The 19,094-nt window shown below is 46.4% G+C and overlaps 1 long non-coding RNA gene across 1 annotated transcript; it reads left to right on the forward strand.

Annotated features, from left to right (window-relative positions):
- The first annotated feature begins 1,586 nt into the window (after window positions 1-1,586).
- On the forward strand, window positions 1,587-18,693 carry LOC140398822 (uncharacterized). The gene is made up of 3 exons (XR_011937572.1): window positions 1,587-1,619; window positions 14,574-14,721; window positions 18,562-18,693. It is a non-coding gene; the product is annotated as an uncharacterized lncRNA (long non-coding RNA).
- The last annotated feature ends 401 nt before the right edge of the window (window positions 18,694-19,094 follow it).

Below are 19,094 nucleotides of genomic sequence, written 5' to 3' on the forward strand. Positions count from 1 at the left end.
TGATTCAACCAACTTGCTGGAACAAAAAATATCTGCTTCATCCACCACCTCACCTGCTCTTGTTCTTTACCAACCACTTCCTCAAACCTGGGGCGCAATTCTCCCATCGGGGGTCTAAGTGCCGATGCCTGAGTGAAAACCGGAGTGTTTCACTCCAGCGTCCGAGGCCGCTCCCAGCCCCCTATTCTCCCGCCCCCGGGGGGCTAGGAGCGGTGCCGCATCATTTACACGTACCAGGCCTAGGCACCGCGTAAAAGCGGCGCTGCGTAAATGACGCGGCCGGCGGTGCGTAAATGACGTCACCTGCGCATGCCGTCCTTCCCGCGGACGCCCCGCAAGAAGATGTCGGATGGATCTTGCAGGGCAGCGGAGGAATGGAGGTCCTCCTTCAGAGAGGCGGCCCACCGATTGGTGGGCACCGATTGTGGGACAGACCCCTTTTGAGGCCCCCCCCCTCGGTGCAGGAACTCCCCCCTTGCCCCCCCCACAGGCCGCCCATCCCAGCGTTCCCGTGCTGTTCCCGCCGGCAGCGACCAGGTGTGGACGGCGTTGGTGGGAACCTGTCGTGTTGGGCAGGCCGCTCGGCCCATCCGGGCCGGAGATACGCCGCTCACCCGTTACAAACGGCGAGCGCCGATTCTCCCAGCGGCCAGCCGTGATTCTCGCCGCGCCGCTTTGGGGGGAGTGGGAGAATCGCGTGCGGGTGCTGGGGCGGCATGGCGGGACTCGCGTGGCGCCCTGGCGATTCTCCCACCCGGCGTGGTGGTGGGGGGGGGGGGAGAGAATTCCGCCCATGGTTTCTGACAACAAAACCTCAGCCTCCCTATTTGTACTCCTCAAGGTCTCTTCCTCCTGTCCCAACCCTTGGCTTTGTGATCTTGCCACCACACAATCAAGAAACACTCCAGGATATACATGGTGCAACACCTCAGCTGTTTGACTTTCCACTGGCTTTTCAACCACAGTAGGTCACCCACCCACCTGTGATATAGATCCATCATTACCGAGGATAAATTGTAAAAAAGTTAATTTTTCTCTTACTCCTATCACCACTTCACCACTTTTCACCGGACTCTCTAGCCTTATCTTACATAGTGGCACACTACCCCTCTCACCGCTAATTCCACATAATACAACCTTTTCTGGCAATAATCCTTCCAAACTACAAATCTCCTTATCTCTCACTATTAAAAATTGACTTGCTCCTGCGTCCCTTAAGATCTTCATCTCCTCCCGCCAAAATAGAAGATAGAATCCTGCCACCAGCTACTGGCACGCTGCTGAGAAACACTCGGCTGGGAAATGGAGAATCCTGCCCAGTTTATTTTGGCTTTTTCTTTTATTCAGACATTGCCATTGTTATTTTTCCTTTTAATGTATTTTTCTTATGATTAAAGGTGATTATTATTTAATATTGAGAAGTGAACTTGGTTTTGTTATTTGTTTCAAATCAGTGAAACTATTTACATCTGTACTACATTATTACACAATTTTACATCTGGCATGCTTAAAAACGTTCTCATGGTTTAATTTAGATTATGGCAACAGGAACTTTTGTTGGGAAGAAGGGAAGTCAGGACTTCTTGGACCACGAACAATGGAGATTCTTGAAGCAAAATGTGAGTAACATCGTCTCCTTACAATCCTGCTGAAGGCATCATAAAATACTGTGTTATGGGCCAGAATTAGAGAACCCCAAAGTGTATCATGGAGTTCCCCTGACCCACAACTTTTAATGGGGAGCACACGGGCCTACCTTACAGGTGTGATGCACCAGAGATCCACAGTACTTTTAAATTAAAACAATGTTTATTTATGAAACCAGTTCACACTTTATAAACCCACAGTAAACATCTTAACAACTATCAACAATCCTCCCACAGATACAATATTCTATAAGTAAACCTTAATCTTTCCTTATTAACATCCATAAGACGAAAGACCCTTTTTAACACAGAGATCAGGTTTAAATTCACTACTGAGAGCAGTCAGCACTTTTAAATCATCCTATTGATCTGGAGACAGTGTTTAGTTTGCAGAGAGAGATCCTTATACAGCTCCTTGTTTTGCCTGCAGCTATCCAGCTCTCAAAACGAAAAGTAAAACACACCCTGTAGCAAACAGCCTAAAACCAAAGTAAAGCAGACAGACAGCCCAGCTCCACCCACACTCTGACATCACTGATAAACACACATTTCTTAAAGGGTCATCCACTGCAGTTATTTTTATAAACACCCATTTCTTAAAGGTACTCTCACATGAGAACTGTTACAAGGTGGTTATGACCTGGTGATAAGATTTAAAAAGTGTTCCCCATGGCTTTTTGCTTTTAGCTGTCACTGTCTTTACATTATCTGATTTTCTTTTGATTTGTGTTTATCATCTGTTTTGTTAACCTTAATTATGTTACTAAGTTTAAATTATCTGATATTTAAATGCTGTGCATTGATGTTTGAATAAAACATTTGTAGAAGTTTGTAAAGTTTAATGTAAAACACCGATTAACAGAAATAATTTTATCAATACTAAACTTTGAAATCAGTTAATGTTTATCTTTATCAGCTGAACAATGATATTTTGTTTAACAACCACCTCAACTTTTACAAATTTCTTTCAATAAAATATATTTTCTCACTTAAGCACAATTGTCAATTAAATATATTTTTCCACATAAACACAATGGTTCTGTCTATTTTGCAAAGGGGACAGGAGGGAGCAAGGAAGAGGCGGGAAGGGGAGGGAAGGAAGGTAGAAGGGAAGGGGAGGGAGAGGATGGAGAAGGAAAGAGGGGAAGGGGAAGGAGGGAGTGAAATGAAGAGGAAGGGGGGTTTTGACTTACCAATTGTTAATTTTACAAGCTCAATGTATGAAAGCAGCAGCTGCCAGGCGATCTTGAATGACCCTTGCATCACTTAGAGACTGTACTTACACACCTGCACCAGGAGGCATCAGGTTCCATATTGCCTTCCTCCAGCTCATCCATTCTGCTGGCAAGACATTTCCTGGGCGAATGCTCAGTTAATGCCGAAAGGGAAAGTTGCATAATGCACAACACATTACAACAATCTTTGCGACTATCTCCGGTGCATACTGTAATGTGCCCGCTGACTTGTCTAGACATCAAAAACGTGATTTCAAGCACCAGTTATCCTCTCCACTACCTGACGTGTTGCCACATGTACATGGTTATATCTTTCCTGAGCTTCATTGTTGATCCTCCGGAATAGTGTCATAAACCATGGGCTGGATTCTATGCACCCTCGCACCCAAATCGCGGCTGGCAGAGAATCCAGTTTGACGCGGTAATCGAGCCCTGCGCCGATCCGGCGATTCTCCAGGCACCGAAAAGCGGCGTCACCGGGGAGTATGTCGTGCCGCCAGGGGCCATTGCCAGAGGCCCGCTCAGCAATCCTCTGCCCACGACCGGCCGAGTTCCTGACACCGTGCTTATGCGCGGCCTCTGACCCAGATGTGCGGGGGCCCGTATCTGCAGCATAAGCTGCGAGATGTACTCCAGGTCTCTGCTAGCCCCCTGCAGGGCTATGAATTCTTGTCAGTTTTTTCCAGGATTTTCAGGTGTAAAACTCCACGGTTTTGACACCGGCCTGGAGTCATGGGCACTTCCCATTTTCTCAAAAATGGAGAATCCAGCCCCATGTTCTCAATGGGTATCCCTTATCACCCAGTAACTGTTCTTTAATTACTGGTGCCGTTGTCTTGGACTGATGTAACATTGAGTTTTCAAGGACAAATGAGTCATGGGCACTTCTCCGGTTGTTTGCATTTACAGTGAGGATCCTCATTCGTGCATCACACACTATCATCACATTTAAAGAATGGAGCCCCGTCCTGTTGATGAATTAAACAGTGTCATTTCTTGGTACCTTCAATGCAGTATAGGTTCCATCGACAGCCCGATTACTTTTGGCAAACTAACAATGCGATGGACCTCCCCTTCATCTTCACAAGGGATATGTCAAAGATAATAAGCTCCGAAGCACTATAATAAATTGCATTCATTACCTGGTGAATGCAGGTCCCAGCAGCGTTCTGTGAAATGTTACATATGTCACTAATGCTCTGTTGAAAGGACCCAGCGAGAAATAAATTCAGTGCTGTTGTGTGTTTCATATTCACTGTTAAGGTAGTGCAGCAGTTCGAGTTCGACTTCAGGTCATCCTTCGACATTTCACAAAGGCATCCCATTGTTTCCTTGTTGAAGCACAGTCTCCTGGTACACATCTCCTCTGATGTAATTTCTATGATGTATTTTGCCTGTACACACTCAGGGTGGGCAATTGATTTGCTTCCTTGCCAGGCGGAAGTGTAGCTTAACGCTTCTCTTGTGACCTCTGCGCCTATGTCAAAGCTTCAAAAGAACTTCAAGGATTTCAAAAACCCAAGTTAAGCGGAGGTGGAGCATGACTACAGATTTTGAATCTGCACTGGATTCTGCGATACCTGTCAGAGAGATAGTTCACATTAGTTTACAGGAAGCTTGTATACTTCAACTGAGGCATTAAACTTTGCAAAAGCATTTGAAGTAATCACTGAGGCTTGTTTTTATCAGGCCACGAAGAATCCACACCAAATTTGTAGATGAAAACAAGGTTTATTTTACAACTACTATTATATACAGCCCCAGTAGCTCCCTACTGGATCTTCAGTAGTCAGTGCCTTACTGGCCGACTCTATTTATACATAGTCAGGCATTGTTAGGGGTCCCCACCCCCTTATTGTGGGAGCTCATGTTCTGCAAGGTCTACGGGGTAGTTAATCATTCCCACCCCATAAGACCAGTGTGGGTTATAATATTCCTCCCCCCTCCAAAGTCTGGAGAATCCTCTGAAGACCATGGTCAAGGAGGGCATCAGACTCTCTTGGCATCTGGATTGGCGTGGTGAGCCCAAGGTGCTGGGTTGGGTTGGGCGGTATGTATCAAAAGGTGAACGTCACTTCTGATGTCTGGAGTAAAGAATTCAGAAGTAGTGAAGTTCTATTGAATCACTGTAGGTACCCAGGTCACATTACACGTAAGCACTGCACACAGTTCTGATTCCAATACTATGAAAAAAGGCATTGACACGTGAAACACGATGCACACAGATTTACAAGGATGGTACCAGAACTGGAAGGCCAAGAAAGGTTGAAAAGATTTGGGTTTTATTTCTTTAGAAAAGAGAAGATTTGGAGGTGATCTCAGTCTGGAGGTCTTCAAAATTGTGAATTATTTGAGCTGGGTAGATGTGGAGAAAATTATTCCACTTTTTGGGAGAATCCAAAACTAGGGGTCATAAGTGCAGATTCACCCAAGAGCAAACATGGAAAATTTACTTTCTCAGCGAGCGGTCAGAATGTGAAACTCACTGCCAACAGGAAGTACTTGAAACAAATATCTTAGATGTTGTCAAGGGGAGATGAGGTGAAGTCATGAGAGAAAGGGGAATAGAAAGATATGCTGAACGATGGATTGTGAGGAGACTTCTGAGGAGTATTAACTCCGGCGCAGACGAGTTGGACTGAATGGCTGGTTGTCGTGCTGTATATTTTATGAAATTCTATGCAGTCCTCATAATTCCACAAACCTACATTGTATTTATTAGCTCCTTCTTGCCAGGGAGAAGGTCTGCTGAGATCACGATCGCTGTGTTTAATAGAATTTCAACTCTGGCTGCATATCTTGCTCCAGGTTTCTGGCCAAAACAAAAACTCAATGACAAAGATTGAATCTTGTGCGCCAATTATTACAGGAAAAACTGGGATTGCAATGGCAAAACATTTTTGCTGCACTGTAATCCCTTGCCTCACCCTGACCTCTTTTAAACAAATGAACTTTCCAAAATCTACAGTCTGTTAGCCACTTGTAAACTCACTCCCAGTGAGTTCTCCCAGTGAGCCAGAGAGAAGACAGAGCCAGGAGTGAGACACAGCTAAGAGTGAGTTTGGGAATTTGAATCGAGGTGGGAATTCGAAGCTGGGTGGGGAGGAAGTGCTTTTTGTGACTGGTAAGTAGTGTTTCTGTTTTTCTGTTTCTTTTCATTGGTATATATATATATTTTTTTCTTCGTTCTTTATTTATTTATTTAAATTTTTTTGGGGGGAATTGAAATTGTTGAAGTTAACCGAAGGTTTCAGACATGGCAGGAGATCTCAGACCCGTGTCATGCTCCTTGTGTGCGATGTGGGAGCTCAGGGACACGTCCACTGTCCCTGGCTCCTTCACGTGCAAAAAGTGTGTCCAGTTGCAGCTCCTGTTAGACCGCTTGGCGGCTCTGGAGCTGCGGATGGACTCACTTTGGAGCGTCCGCGATGCTGAGGACGTCGTGGATGGCACGTTTAGCGAGTTGGTCACACCGCAGGTGAAAGGTACTGAGGGAGATAGTAAATGGGTGACCAAAAGACAGAGCAATAGTAGGAAGGCAGTGCAGGTGTCCTCTGCGGTCATCTCCCTGCAAAACAGATATACCGCTTTGGATACTGTTGAGGGAGATGGCTCACCAGGGGAAGGCAGCAGCAGCCAGGTGCATGGCACCATGGCTGGCTGTGCTGCGCAGCTGGGCAGGAAGAAGAATGGCAGGGCTATAGTGATAGGGGACTCAATTGTAAGGGGAATAGACAGGCGGTTCTGCGGACGCAATCGAGACTCCAGGATGGTATGTTGCCTCCCTGGTACAAGGGTCAAGGATGTCTCGGAGCGGCTGCAGGACATTCTGGGGGGGTGGGGGGGGGGGGAGGGTGAACAGCCAGCTGTCGTGGTGCACATAGGCACCAACGATATAGGTAAAAAACGGGATGAGGTCCTACAAGCTGAATTTAGGGAGCTAGGAGTTAAACTAAAAAGTAGGACCTCAAAGGTAGTAATCTCAGAATTGCTACCAGTGCCACGAGCTAGTCCGAGTAGGAATGTCAGGATAGAGAGGATGAATACGTGGCTCGAGAGATGGTGCAAGAGGGAGGGATTCAAATTCCTGGGACATTGGAACCAGTTCTGGGGGAGGTGGGACCAGTACAAACCGGACAGTCTGCACCTGGGCAGGACTGGAACCGATGTCCTCGGGGGGGTGTTTGCTAGAGATATTGGGGAGAGTTTAAACTAATGTGGCAGGGGGATGGGAACCGATGCAGGAAGTTGGAAGGCAGTAAAACAGGGACAGAAATAAAAGGCAGTAAGGGGGAAAGTGTCAGGCAGAGAAGCCATAGTCAAAAATCAAAAAGGGCGACAGTCTAAGGTATAGTGACTGAGGGGAGCTCAGTGAATAGGACCAGGAATACTAAAATAAATAAAACGGGAAGTGAAAACATTAATGGTAAGCAACGCGGCAGGTTGTGACAGGAAGATATGGGTTCGACGACAAGGAAAATTAGGCGAAAGGTTAAGAGGAAATATAACTTGGGAGAGGTTACTGATCGAGGTGTTAAGATTCAGAACAGAGGTAAAAAAGGCAACATAAGTGTACTTTACCTGAATGCTCGTAGTATTCGGAATAAGGTAAATGAGTTGATGGCGCAAATCATCATGAATGACTATGATTTAGTGGCTATTACTGAAACATGGTTAAAGGTTGATCACAACTGGGAGTTAAATATCCGAGGGTATCAAACCTTTCAGAAGGACAGAGTGGATGGTAAGGGAGGTGGTGTAGCTCTGTTATTTAAGGATGACATCCGGGCAACAGTAAGGGATGACATCGGTACTCTGGAGGATAAGGTTGAATCCATTTGGGTGGAAATCAGGAATAGTAAAGCGAAAAAGTCACTGATAGGAGTAATCTATAGGCCACCAAATAGTAACATTATGGTGGGGCAGGCAATAAACAAAGAAATAACAGATGCATGTAGAAATGATACAGCAGTTATCATGGGGGATTTTAATCTACATGTCGATTGGTTTAACCAGGTCGGTCAAGGCAGCCTTGAGGAGGAGTTTATAGAATGTATCCACGATAGTTTCCTAGAACAGTATGTAATGGAACCTACAAGGGAACAAGCGGTCCTAGATCTGGTCCTGTGTAATGAGACAGGATTGATTCAGGATCTCATAGTTAGGGATCCTCTCAGAAGGAGCGATCACAATATGGTGGAATTTAAAATACAGATGGAGGGTGAGAAGGTAAAATCAAGCACTTGAGTTTTGTGCTTAAACAAAGGAGATTACAATGGAATGAGAGAAGAACTAGCAAAGGTAGACTGGGAGCAAAGACTTTATAGTGAAACAGTTGAGAAACAGTGGAGAACCTTCCAAGCAATTTTGCACGGTGCTCAGCAAAGGTTTATACCAACAAAAAGGAAGGGCGGTAAAAAGAGGGAAAATCGACCGTGGATATCTAAGGAAATAAGGGAGAGTATCAAATTGAAGGAAAAAACATACAAAGTAGCAAAGATCAGTGGGAGATTAGAGGACGGAAATCTTTAGGGGGCAACAGAAAGCTACTAAAAAAGCTATAAAGAAGAGAAAAATAGATTATGAGAGTAAACTTGCTCAGAATATAAAAAAGATAGTAACAGTTTCTACAAATACATAAAACAAAAAAGAGTGGCTAAGGTAAATATTGGTCCTTTAGAGGATGAGAAGGGAGATTTAGTAATGGGAGATGAGGAAATGGCTGAGGAACTGAACAGGCATTTTGGGTCGGTCTTCACAGTGGAAGACACAAATAACATGCCAGTGACTGATGGAAATGAGGCTATGACAGGTGAGGACCTTGAGAGGATTGTTATCACCAAGGAGGTAGTGATGGGCAAGCTAATGGGGTTAAAGGTAGACAAGTCTCCTGGACCTGATGGAATGCATCCCAGAGTGCTAAAAGAGATGGCTAGGGAAATTGCAAATGCACTAGTGATAATTTACCAAAATTCACTAGACTCTGGGGTGGTCCCGGCGGATTCGAAATTAGCAAACGTGACACCACTGTTTAAAAAAGGAGGAAGGCAGAAAGCGGGTAATTATAGGCCAGTGAGCTTAACTTCGGTAATAGGGAAGATGCTGGAATCTATCATCAAGGAAGAAATAGCGAGGCATCTGGATGGAAATTGTCCCATTGGACAGACGCAGCATGGGTTCATAAAGGGCAGGTCGTGCCTAACTAATTTAGTGGAATTTTTTGAGGATATTAACAGTGCGGTAGATAACGGGGAGCCAATGGATGTGGTATATCTGGATTTCCAGCAAGCCTTTGACAAGGTGCCACACAAAAGGTTGTTGCATAAGATAAAGATGCATGGCATTAAGGGGAAAGTGATAGCATTGGTAGAGGATTGGTTAATTAATAGAAAGCAAAGAGTGGGGATTAATGGGTGTTTCTCTGGTTGGCAATCAGTAGCTAGTGGTGTCCCTCAGGGATCAGTGTTGGGCCCACAACTGTTCACAATTTACATAGATGATTTGGAGTTGGGGACCAAGGGCAATGTGTCCAAGTTTGCAGACGACACTAAGATAAGTGGTAAAGCAAAAAGTGCAGAGGATACTGGAAGTCTGCAGAGGGATTTGGATAGTCTAACTGAATGGGCTAGGGTCTGGCAGATGGAATACAATGTTGACAAATGTGAGGTGATCCATTTTGTTAGGAATAACAGCAAAAGGGATAATTATTTAAATGATAAAATATTAAAACATGCTGCTGTGCAGAGAGACCTGGGTGTGCTAGTGCATGAGTCGCAAAAGTTGGTTTTCAGGTGCAACAGGTGATTAAGAAGGCAAATGGAATTTTGTCCTTCATTGCTAGAGGGATGGAATTTAAGACTAGGGAGGTTCTGCTGCAATTGTATAAGATGTTAGTGAGGCCACACCTGGAGTATTGTGTTCAGTTTTGGTCTCCTTACTTGAGAAAGGACGTACTGGCACTGGAGGGTGTGCAGAGGAGATTCACTAGGTTAATCCCAGAGCTGAAGGGGTTGGATTACGAGGAGAGGTTGAGTAGACTGGGACTGTTCTCGTTGGAATTTAGAAGGATGAGGGGGGATCTTAGAGAAACATATAAGATTATGAAGGGAATAGATAGGATCGATGCGGGCAGGTTGTTTCCACTGGCGGGTGAAAGCAGAACTAGGGGGCATAGCCTCAAAATAAGGGGAAGTAGATTTAGGACTGAGTTTAGGAGGAACTTCTTCACCCAAAGGGTTGTGAATCTATGGAATTCCTTGCCCAGTGAAGCAGTTGAAGGTCCTTCATTAAATGTTTTTACGATAAAGATAGATAGTTTTTTGAAGAATATAGGGATTAAGGGTTATGGTGTTCAGGCCGGAAAGTGGAGCTGAGTCCACAAAAGATCAGCCATGATCTCATTGAATGGTGGAGCATGCTCGAGGGGCCAGATGGCCTACTCCTGCTCCTAGTTCTTATGTTTCTTATGTTCTTATGTTGTAATGCCGGTTATGAAAATCACTATTTTCATAGAGTATACCAAAAATTCAAAGAGTGCTGAATTAAGATGAGCACTTGTATAAGGGAAACAAAAATAGAAGTGTTGAAAACCTGTCATCCCAGGGGTCTGATATAGTACACCAAAATAGCTGTGCAAATACTGTAGCATTCCCAAACCCCAAGGCCTGAAGTAGAGATTCATTATACTGTAATGTTGGAATCTCTTCAACCTTAAAATGTAGGATACTTGGGAATAGTAGCATGATTACTAAAAGCTCATAGAGCTAATTTTACAGTGTGCGATTCCATTCTTGTAAGCTTTGGAGTTCTTATACTTTTTCGGGAATCATTTTTGAATAGAGTTAGGTGGCAATTTTTTTTCTTCATGACAGTTCTATTTTACTAAAGTATGAACTTCAGGTTCAAATTGTGTCAATGTTATTTTTACAGCATTGGCTGGAAATTACTGGAAATTATCTGGATGTTCCATAGGCAACACATCTGTAAGACATTTCTTTGTCTGCTCTTCTAATGCCCATGTGAACCCCTTTCATTTTAAACTACTTCATGCATCCACTAAAAAGAATAAAGTGGGGTAGAGGCTTGGTTTTGGCAGCAGTGCAACACGATTGATAGCGGATGACACTAACAGATATTCTGTTTCCTTGACTGTAATAGAACTGAATGAGAAGAAAGGCATAAATCAGACTGCTGATCAAGGAGTGGGATTGTCCAACCCTCACCCACCATGGTGTGGTTTGCGGCAGCAGAGGCAGCCGGCGTTTGGTCGCTGGCGGGATTTCCGGTCCCGCTGCTGTCCACGGGCTTTCCCTCATTCCCATTGCCTGGGAACACATGGTAGGAGGGGCGGGATTTACTACCAATGGGACTGGAAGATCCTGCCAGTGGGAATAGCTGAAAAATTTTGGCCATATCACTCCTTTACGGCAACAAACCAAGGTGCATTTCAACCTCACTATGTGTTTTCCAACAGGTACCGCCTATTATAATCTTCAATGTTCCAAATCTCTGATTCTTTGTACAGCTGTAGACAAATGTCGTGGGCGATATGTATATATTGCATATGTGTGTACAAATATAAAGGTGGGAAAAGCCCACTGGTATTAATTTTAAATATTTGGCGATGCATCCGTATGCACAACCCTTTCAGAGAAATGGGGGTCATACTAACTCCTTTCGGATAGAAATCTGGGGTGAAATTCTCCGGAAACGGCACGATGTCCGCCGACTGGCACGCAAAAGGGCGCAAATCAGACGGGCATCGCGCCACCCCAAAGGTGCGGAATGCTCCGCATCTTTGGGGGCCGAGCCCCAACCTTGAGGTGCTAGGTCGGCGGCGGACGAATTTCCGCCCCGCCAGCTGGCGGAAAAGGCCTTTGGTGCCCCGCCAGCTGGTGCGGAAATGACATCTCCGGGCGGCGCATGCGCGGGAGCATTAGCGGCCGCTGACGGCATTCCCGCGCATGCGCAGTGGAGGGAGTCTCTTCCGCCTCCGCCATGGTGGAGACCGTGGCGAAGGCGGAAGGAAAAGAGTGCCCCCATGGCACAGGCCCGCCCGCGGATCGGTGGGCCCCGATCGCGGGCCTGGCCACCGAGGGGGCACCCCCGGGGCCAGATCGCCCCGCGCCCCCCCCAGGACCCCGGAGCCTGCCCGCGCCGCCTTGTCCCGCCGGTAAGGTAGGTGGTTTAATTTACGCCGGCGGGACAGGCATTATAGCGGCGGGACTTCGGCCCATCCGGGCCGGAGAATCGAGCGGGGGGGGGGCCCGCCAACCGTCGCGGCGCGATTCCCGCCCCCGCCGAATATCCGGTGCCGGAGACTTCGGCAACCGGCGGGGGCGGGATTCACGCCAGCCCCCGGCGATTCTCCGACCCGGTGGGGGGTCGGGGAATCTCGCCCTAGGATCCTGGGCGTCATTCTCCGCCGGCGGGAGTCTCCGTTTTGCCGGCACCGGGGGGTTTCCCGACGGCGTGGGGCTGCCCCACAATGGGAAACCCCATTGACCAGCCGGTGTTACGGAGACTCCTGCCAGCCGGTCGGCGCAGAAATGTGGTGGGGCGGGTAGGAGAATTTCGCCCCCTATCTATTGCCACTTCTTAAATAGTTCCCATGGTTTTGACTCTTGGCTGGGTGCATTTCCCATGCACTGGATAGTTGTACTCTTGGTACCTGACTTTAGTTGCCATCCCTCACTTGTGAGCACTGAATGGTAAGCTTTGGCAGTCATTGCAGTGGAACCTAGTGTTTGTACACTCACAGGTTCCAGTGGGAATTACTGGATAGCAATCAGGCACAGGAACCTTCGTGTTTACTTGCCAGTTGATTTCCTCGTTTGACATTTTGGAAACACAGGACGGACTGGTGACAAAACCTGACACCCTGTTGATCTTTCAAGTTCAGTCCTGGACCAGGGGGCACATCTTTCTCTCATAGGCCAATCGCGGGAGCTTTCTGCCAGTGTTTTTAAAACTTGCCTGAGAAATTGAGACCAGGGGCGCGATTCTCCGATCCCCCACCGGGTCGGAGAATCTCCGGGGGCCGGCGTGAATCCCGCCCACGCCATGTCACGAATTGTCCGCCACCGGAGATTCGGCGGGGGCGGGAATCGCGCCGCGCCGGTTGGCGGGAATCCCCTGGCGATTCTCCGGTCCGCGATGGGCCGAAGTCCCGCCGCTGTCAACCCACGCCAGCCGGCATGGATTGAACCAACTTTGGGACGGCAAGGGACGGCGGCGCGGGCGGGCTCTGGGGTCCTGGGGGGGCGAGGGGCGATCTGGCCCCGGGGGGTGCCCCCATCGATCCGCGGGCGGGCATGTGCCGTGGGGGCACTCTTTTCCTTCCGCCTTTGCCATGGTCTCCACCATGGCGGAGGCAGAAGAGATCCCCTCCACTGCGCATGAGCGGGGATGCCGTGAGCGGCTGCTGACGCTCCCGCGCATGCCCCGCCCGGCAAAGTCATTTCCGCGCCAGCTGGCGGGGCACCAAAGGCCTTTCCCGCCAGCTGGCGGGGTGAAAATCAGTCCAGCGTGGGCCTAGCCCCTCAAGGGGCGGGATTCTCCGCAATCGGCGCGATGTCCGCCGACCGTCGCCAAAAACGGCACAAATCAGTCCTGCATCGCGCCGCCCCAAAGGTGCGGAATTCTCCGTATCTTGAGGGGCCTAGCCCTCACCTTGAGGGCTCACCTCACCGATCGCGGGCCAGGCCACCGTGGGGGCACCCCCCCGGGGCCAGATCTCCCCGCGCCCCCCCCAGGACCCCGGAGCCCGCCCGCGCCACCTTGTCCCGCCGGTAAGAGATGTGGTTTGATTCTCGCCGGCAGGACAGGCATTCCAGCAGCGGGACTTCGGCCCATCACGGGCTGGAGAATCGCCGGGGGGTGGGGGCCGCCAACCGGTGTGGCGCGATTCCCACCCCCGCTGAATACCCGGTGCCGGGGTCGGAGAATCCCGCCCAAGGTGAGGGCTCGGCCCCTCAAGATGCGGAGACTTCTGCACCTTTGGGGCGGCGCGATGCCGGACTGATTTGCGCCGTTTCCATCGCGCCGATATCGGAGAATCCCGCCCCAGATACCTGATTAATGGAACAGCTCAGAATGTAATTTTGATATTATGCCATGAATCACATTGCAATACTGTTTATCTATGCTTTTTTTAAATAAAAAGAAATCAATTTGCAAACATTTTTATTTAATCCTACAAGCTGACCTATATTGTAAACACACTCGGCATGTTTTCTGCCTCTGGAATCAAGAGGCACCCTCAAGGTTGATATTAGATTCAGAGAGTTTGATCATGTTCACACAGCAAAAAGGTGAATCTGAAAACCATCTATTGCCTATCTGTGTGTCACAGAAAGGTCACAACTTTCCAGTAAAAGGCCCAAGGGGCGACCAGAGAAAGGGGCCCTGAAGTAACAGAATGACTCATTGACTTTGGCAAATAGATTGGAAGCTCGACCCACAACCCTCCTCCCCCTGCCGCCAGCTCTGCTTAATTCAATATATACTTCACATTGTTATCTATTGTTTTGCTTTCAGCTGATGGAGAGCTAGTTGGTCTTCAGGATTTTTTTTTTGTGGAAATTCTGGACATCACAGATTGATAACTGCCATTTCCAAAACTTTTTCTTTCACTTTCTCTGGGACTGCTTTTCAAGATTGCGTTTGTACTGTATTGTTCTTTGTTCTTTAGGGTTTTAGCCAAGGGTGGCATCAAGACCGATACAGGCTTGGAGGGCCGACGAGCCTGTTCCTGTGCTGTTTTGTTCTTTGTTCAATCATTGAAAATATGCAAAGGTGACTCACAGTTACCCTGATGTCAATCTCCAACTAGCTGAGAGGTATGTACCAATACTAAAGTACGAAGTACATAGATAGAAATGGCATACCTTTCAGACTCAACATTATCTGCTCATCATTTCTTTCTGCTCTGCTATGAAGGGGCCATGTTTATTGGTGCTGGGTTTTACATTCTTGGGGATAATTGTAACTGACCCTGTCCATCAAGAAACTGATGGTGGTTCTGGAGTCGATTTTACAATGCTGTCAGGCGAAGTATAAAATGATGTTCCACTTGACTCTGCAGGCTTCCCATTGGGTCAGACTTGTCTGCCTGTGGGAGCGATGAGAGGCATGCTGCTCCCCACGCTCCTCAGTGAGATTTGTTTTTATATACTCCTTTGTCTAGAACAAACAGATCAACAAATCAAACAGAAATATGAGAGGGGATCCCCCCCCCGATGGGGCACTGTAACTAAAACAAAATGCCAGGGGAAACTTCACTAACTAAACCAAATTGTCATTGCTGGGGGTGATGTTGGTTTTGCATAGTGGGCTAAACAGCTGGCTTGTAATGCAGAACAAGGCCAGCAGCGCTGGTTCAATTCCCGTACCGGCCTTCCCGAACAGGTGCCGGAATGTGGCAACTAGGAGTTTTTCACAGTATCTTCATTGAAGCTTACTTGTGACAATAAGCAATTATTATTATTATGTTACGCCACAGCCCCTATGGTGCCCACCGGTCGAAGAAAGCCTGGAGAGTACCGGCAGATACGGTGTGCACCCTCACCAAGGTCACCCATCCATGAAGATAGCCACAGTAGAGGGGCAGGCAGTTGGGTCACATGACCACCCCTCGACCACCCACATCCTGGATCTATCAATTGCCACTTTGGCTTGGTTCAGAAGGCTTACAAGGAGGTCCTCATCTCTCCCCTCTCCTGGCACCCCCTGCACTTGAGATGAAGATTTTTTAAATGTTGCCTCGAGGGTGTTGAAAAATCAAAATTGAGATTTATTTCTTCATATCTTTTTCAACTTGCCATGGCATGTTTGTGCAGTACTGGAGGCACACTGCATTGCAAGAGGTGCTATATTTTGGATGAGATATTCAGAACATTTTGAAGAGTTATCAAATTCATCCTGTCATGTTTTTATAATGATAAAAATCCCTGACATCGTCAGGGATTGTGTGGCTTCATTTATTTAAACAGAGCACATAAGAATATTTAAACAAAGGAAGCAAGTTTGCAGACATTGCCAGGAGAGTTGTGTTTACTGTGTTCGGCAAGCAGGCCAAAGTGAAACTAAGTCTAGATCGCATGACACATTCCCCTTCTATTCATTTCATGCTGTTATTCCTTAAACTAATATTACAACATTCCCCTTTCTTTTCAAAGATACTTCCCTCTGCCAAAGAACTATAACTATTTACAATACATGTTTATGTTAGTTACCATTACATAAGAGTATTGGACTAGTAAATCTCTAAAGTGTAAAGGTAAGCGGCTAGTACGGACAGACCTTATTGTAGTAACCTTTTCTGGAGGCTTCTTTTATTGCTCACAGCGATCTGTGGGATGTCTTTGTTGGTTGCATTCGGGATTTTGTCTTTGATGCAGTGACTGCTGAGTTGTTGAGGAACTGCCATGGATCTGATTTGTCCTTGGTTATGTCTTATGGTTATGCCTTTGTGGTAATGACATTATAGGACCTTGGTTCCAAACAAATTCTTGTCACTTCAGTGATTGCTACATACTTTCTATCGGATCCTGGTTGCTAACTTGTCCCAACTTTAAACTTGGCAATTCCATACACCCAATTTTACTGGAGACGTTGGTCATCTTCTCTTGCAGTTTTAAAAGTTGCTGTCTCATTCCTGAGAGAGTAGAGTAGGTAGCAGTAGTAAATTGATATGCGCTGGCCTGCCTAACATGAGCCCTGCTGATGATGGACTAGCTTCAATTGCAAGTGTCATTCCCAGATGCGACATTGCAATGTGTAGATCTTGCTTGGTCTGTCTACCTTTAAGAATTAGGAATTTCACTGTGTGAATTATTTGTTCATTTAAATGGAGAAAGCTTGCAGAAATCCAGAGGGAATATTTTGCAGCAAGAGCATGAGGAGGAGCAGCATGACATCAGAGGAGGATGATGAGAAAACAAAATGGACAATGAAATTCATCCAGGAAAGTTTGGTACATTACTTGTTGATTGACCAGGACTTTAAATAAATCTGTAGAAGTGTTTCTGCAAGTTCTACAGTGTTCACTACAATGCAACATGCTCTGCTTAATCATCATTGACTCTGCTGCAATGCCGACCTACGTTGTACTGCCATCTGAACAAATGTATCTGTTCTGAGTGGAAGTGCATTCTCCATATTCTACATTCTTTGGGATAGATTTTCGACTTGAACTGTGTGTGAAATTGGTTTCACAGAAGTAGTCCATTATGGAAACCATCTGATTTTCATTTCCATTCTGTAACTGGTGGCCAGTCTACCACACCAGTTAAATATCGAAGAAGCAAATCGAAAATCTGTCTCTTCATGTTTACTTTACTAGTGATTGCTTTGATAAGAGTACAAGCCATGACTCATCGTCTACCAATTCTTCCGTTCTTTCTTATTTGCGGCACAGTAGCATAGTGGTTATCACTGTTGCTACACAGCGCCAGGATCCCAGGTTCGATTCCCGACTTGGGTCTCTGTCTGTGCGGAGTCTGCACTTTCTCACCGTGTCTGCGTGGGTTTCCTCCGGGTGCTTCAGTTTCCACCCACAAGTCACGAAAGATGCGCTATGAGGTAATTCAGATATTCTGAATTCTCTCTCCGTGTACCCGAACAGGCGCCAGAGTGTGGCGACTAGGGGCTTTTCACAGTAACTTCATTGCAGTGTTATTGCAAGCCGACAATAAAGATTCATTTATTTTTCAAATTTAAATTAAAGTCGGTGTTGCAGACCCAGATTTTGTGATGTTTATGGTGGAACTGTCAGTGTTCATTGTCATTGCTACCTATTACTGGTAACAACAGGCTGGATTCTCCGGTATCCCAGCTGTGTGTTTCTCGGCGGTGCGACGTTTGCCGGCGGTGGGATTCTATACACCTGTCTCGATGGAATTTCCCATTGAATCTACACTCCACGCCAGCGTGAAACCCACAGATGCGGTGGTGGGAAAGGTGAATTGCTATGGTCGGAAAATTCCGGCCAACATCTGGCACACTGGCAAAATAACATGGACATCCTGGAGTTCTGGGAAGTGATTCAATGCTCCTCCAGAGGAATTTCTGTTGAGGTGCAACCAGAGTGCAATGCTAAATCAATTGGCGAATTGACAAAGCTTCCACTTTTCTGCTGCTAGCCTTGTTGTAAAATCCCTTGAAAGTGTTTATCTTATTGAAAGAGGTGTAACTGATTTTTAAAGGTGCATTAACTTCATAATGATTGCTGAACAACCTCACTGGCCTGAAAAAGTAATGTTATATTTGTTGATATCAAATTTCTTGACTGTGACTAAAACAATCCCACATTTTTGAAATCATATTTTTTAATGTTTGTTCATAACATTTTCATTCTAACTTAATCCAATCATAATTTATTTTGGATCTGAAAATTTAAATTGGGAGGGATGTTTGTGAGAATGCTTCAAAGTGATCTGGCTGCTGACCCTGCTTGCTGGTAACACTGCTAACACTTGGAGCCAGATTCAAACTAATGTTGGGGAAGTTGTAATCCGTATTGCAGGTATCGTTCGATCTTTATGGGCAGTTTTCTTCAGAATTGTCAATGAACACCGTGGCTTTGTTGCTGACCAGAATATCCAGTCAATTAGATAACAGTGTGCTTTTTTAAATGGGTGCCTATTGTCACAGCTGTTGTATTATGTCTCTTCTTGCAGATTAATGAGGTAACCACGCAACTGCTGGCAGTATTATGGCCCCCTGTGCTAGCTGCCTGTTTACATCTACTGATTCCTATCCCATCCTCAGTCCCTTGAAGGAAACAGCGCCTTCATCTGTCCTCTTGCCAAACCCCGGTTTCTGCATGGAAGCAGACCACTCACACAACATCATTTAAAGAGCTGCTACTTAGTTCGTTCCCACATTGTTTTTAACAATTGTTTTCTTACATCTGTGGAAAACATGCAATGTGTATCATGATGATTAAAATAAGCTAGCTTTGCAGAATATGATTGGGCTAAATCTTCATTCTACACACTATGTTATTCTCTAAGTCTGAATAACGATTGCAGGCTTCCAGTTAACACAAATACTTTATTCAGTGGGTTCGTTCTGCTGCCAGAGCTTAACTAGATACAGTCAAGAGGTATGACCAGTGAAGCTAAGATAAGCTGCCTATGCTGAGCTGTCTCTGTGTGCTGCTGCTCACTAGCCCTGTGCTTCTGAAAGAGACGGATTCTACATTGGGCTG

The sequence above is a fragment of the Scyliorhinus torazame genome, chromosome 22, assembly GCF_047496885.1.
Source record: "Scyliorhinus torazame isolate Kashiwa2021f chromosome 22, sScyTor2.1, whole genome shotgun sequence".
NCBI lineage: Eukaryota > Metazoa > Chordata > Chondrichthyes > Carcharhiniformes > Scyliorhinidae > Scyliorhinus > Scyliorhinus torazame.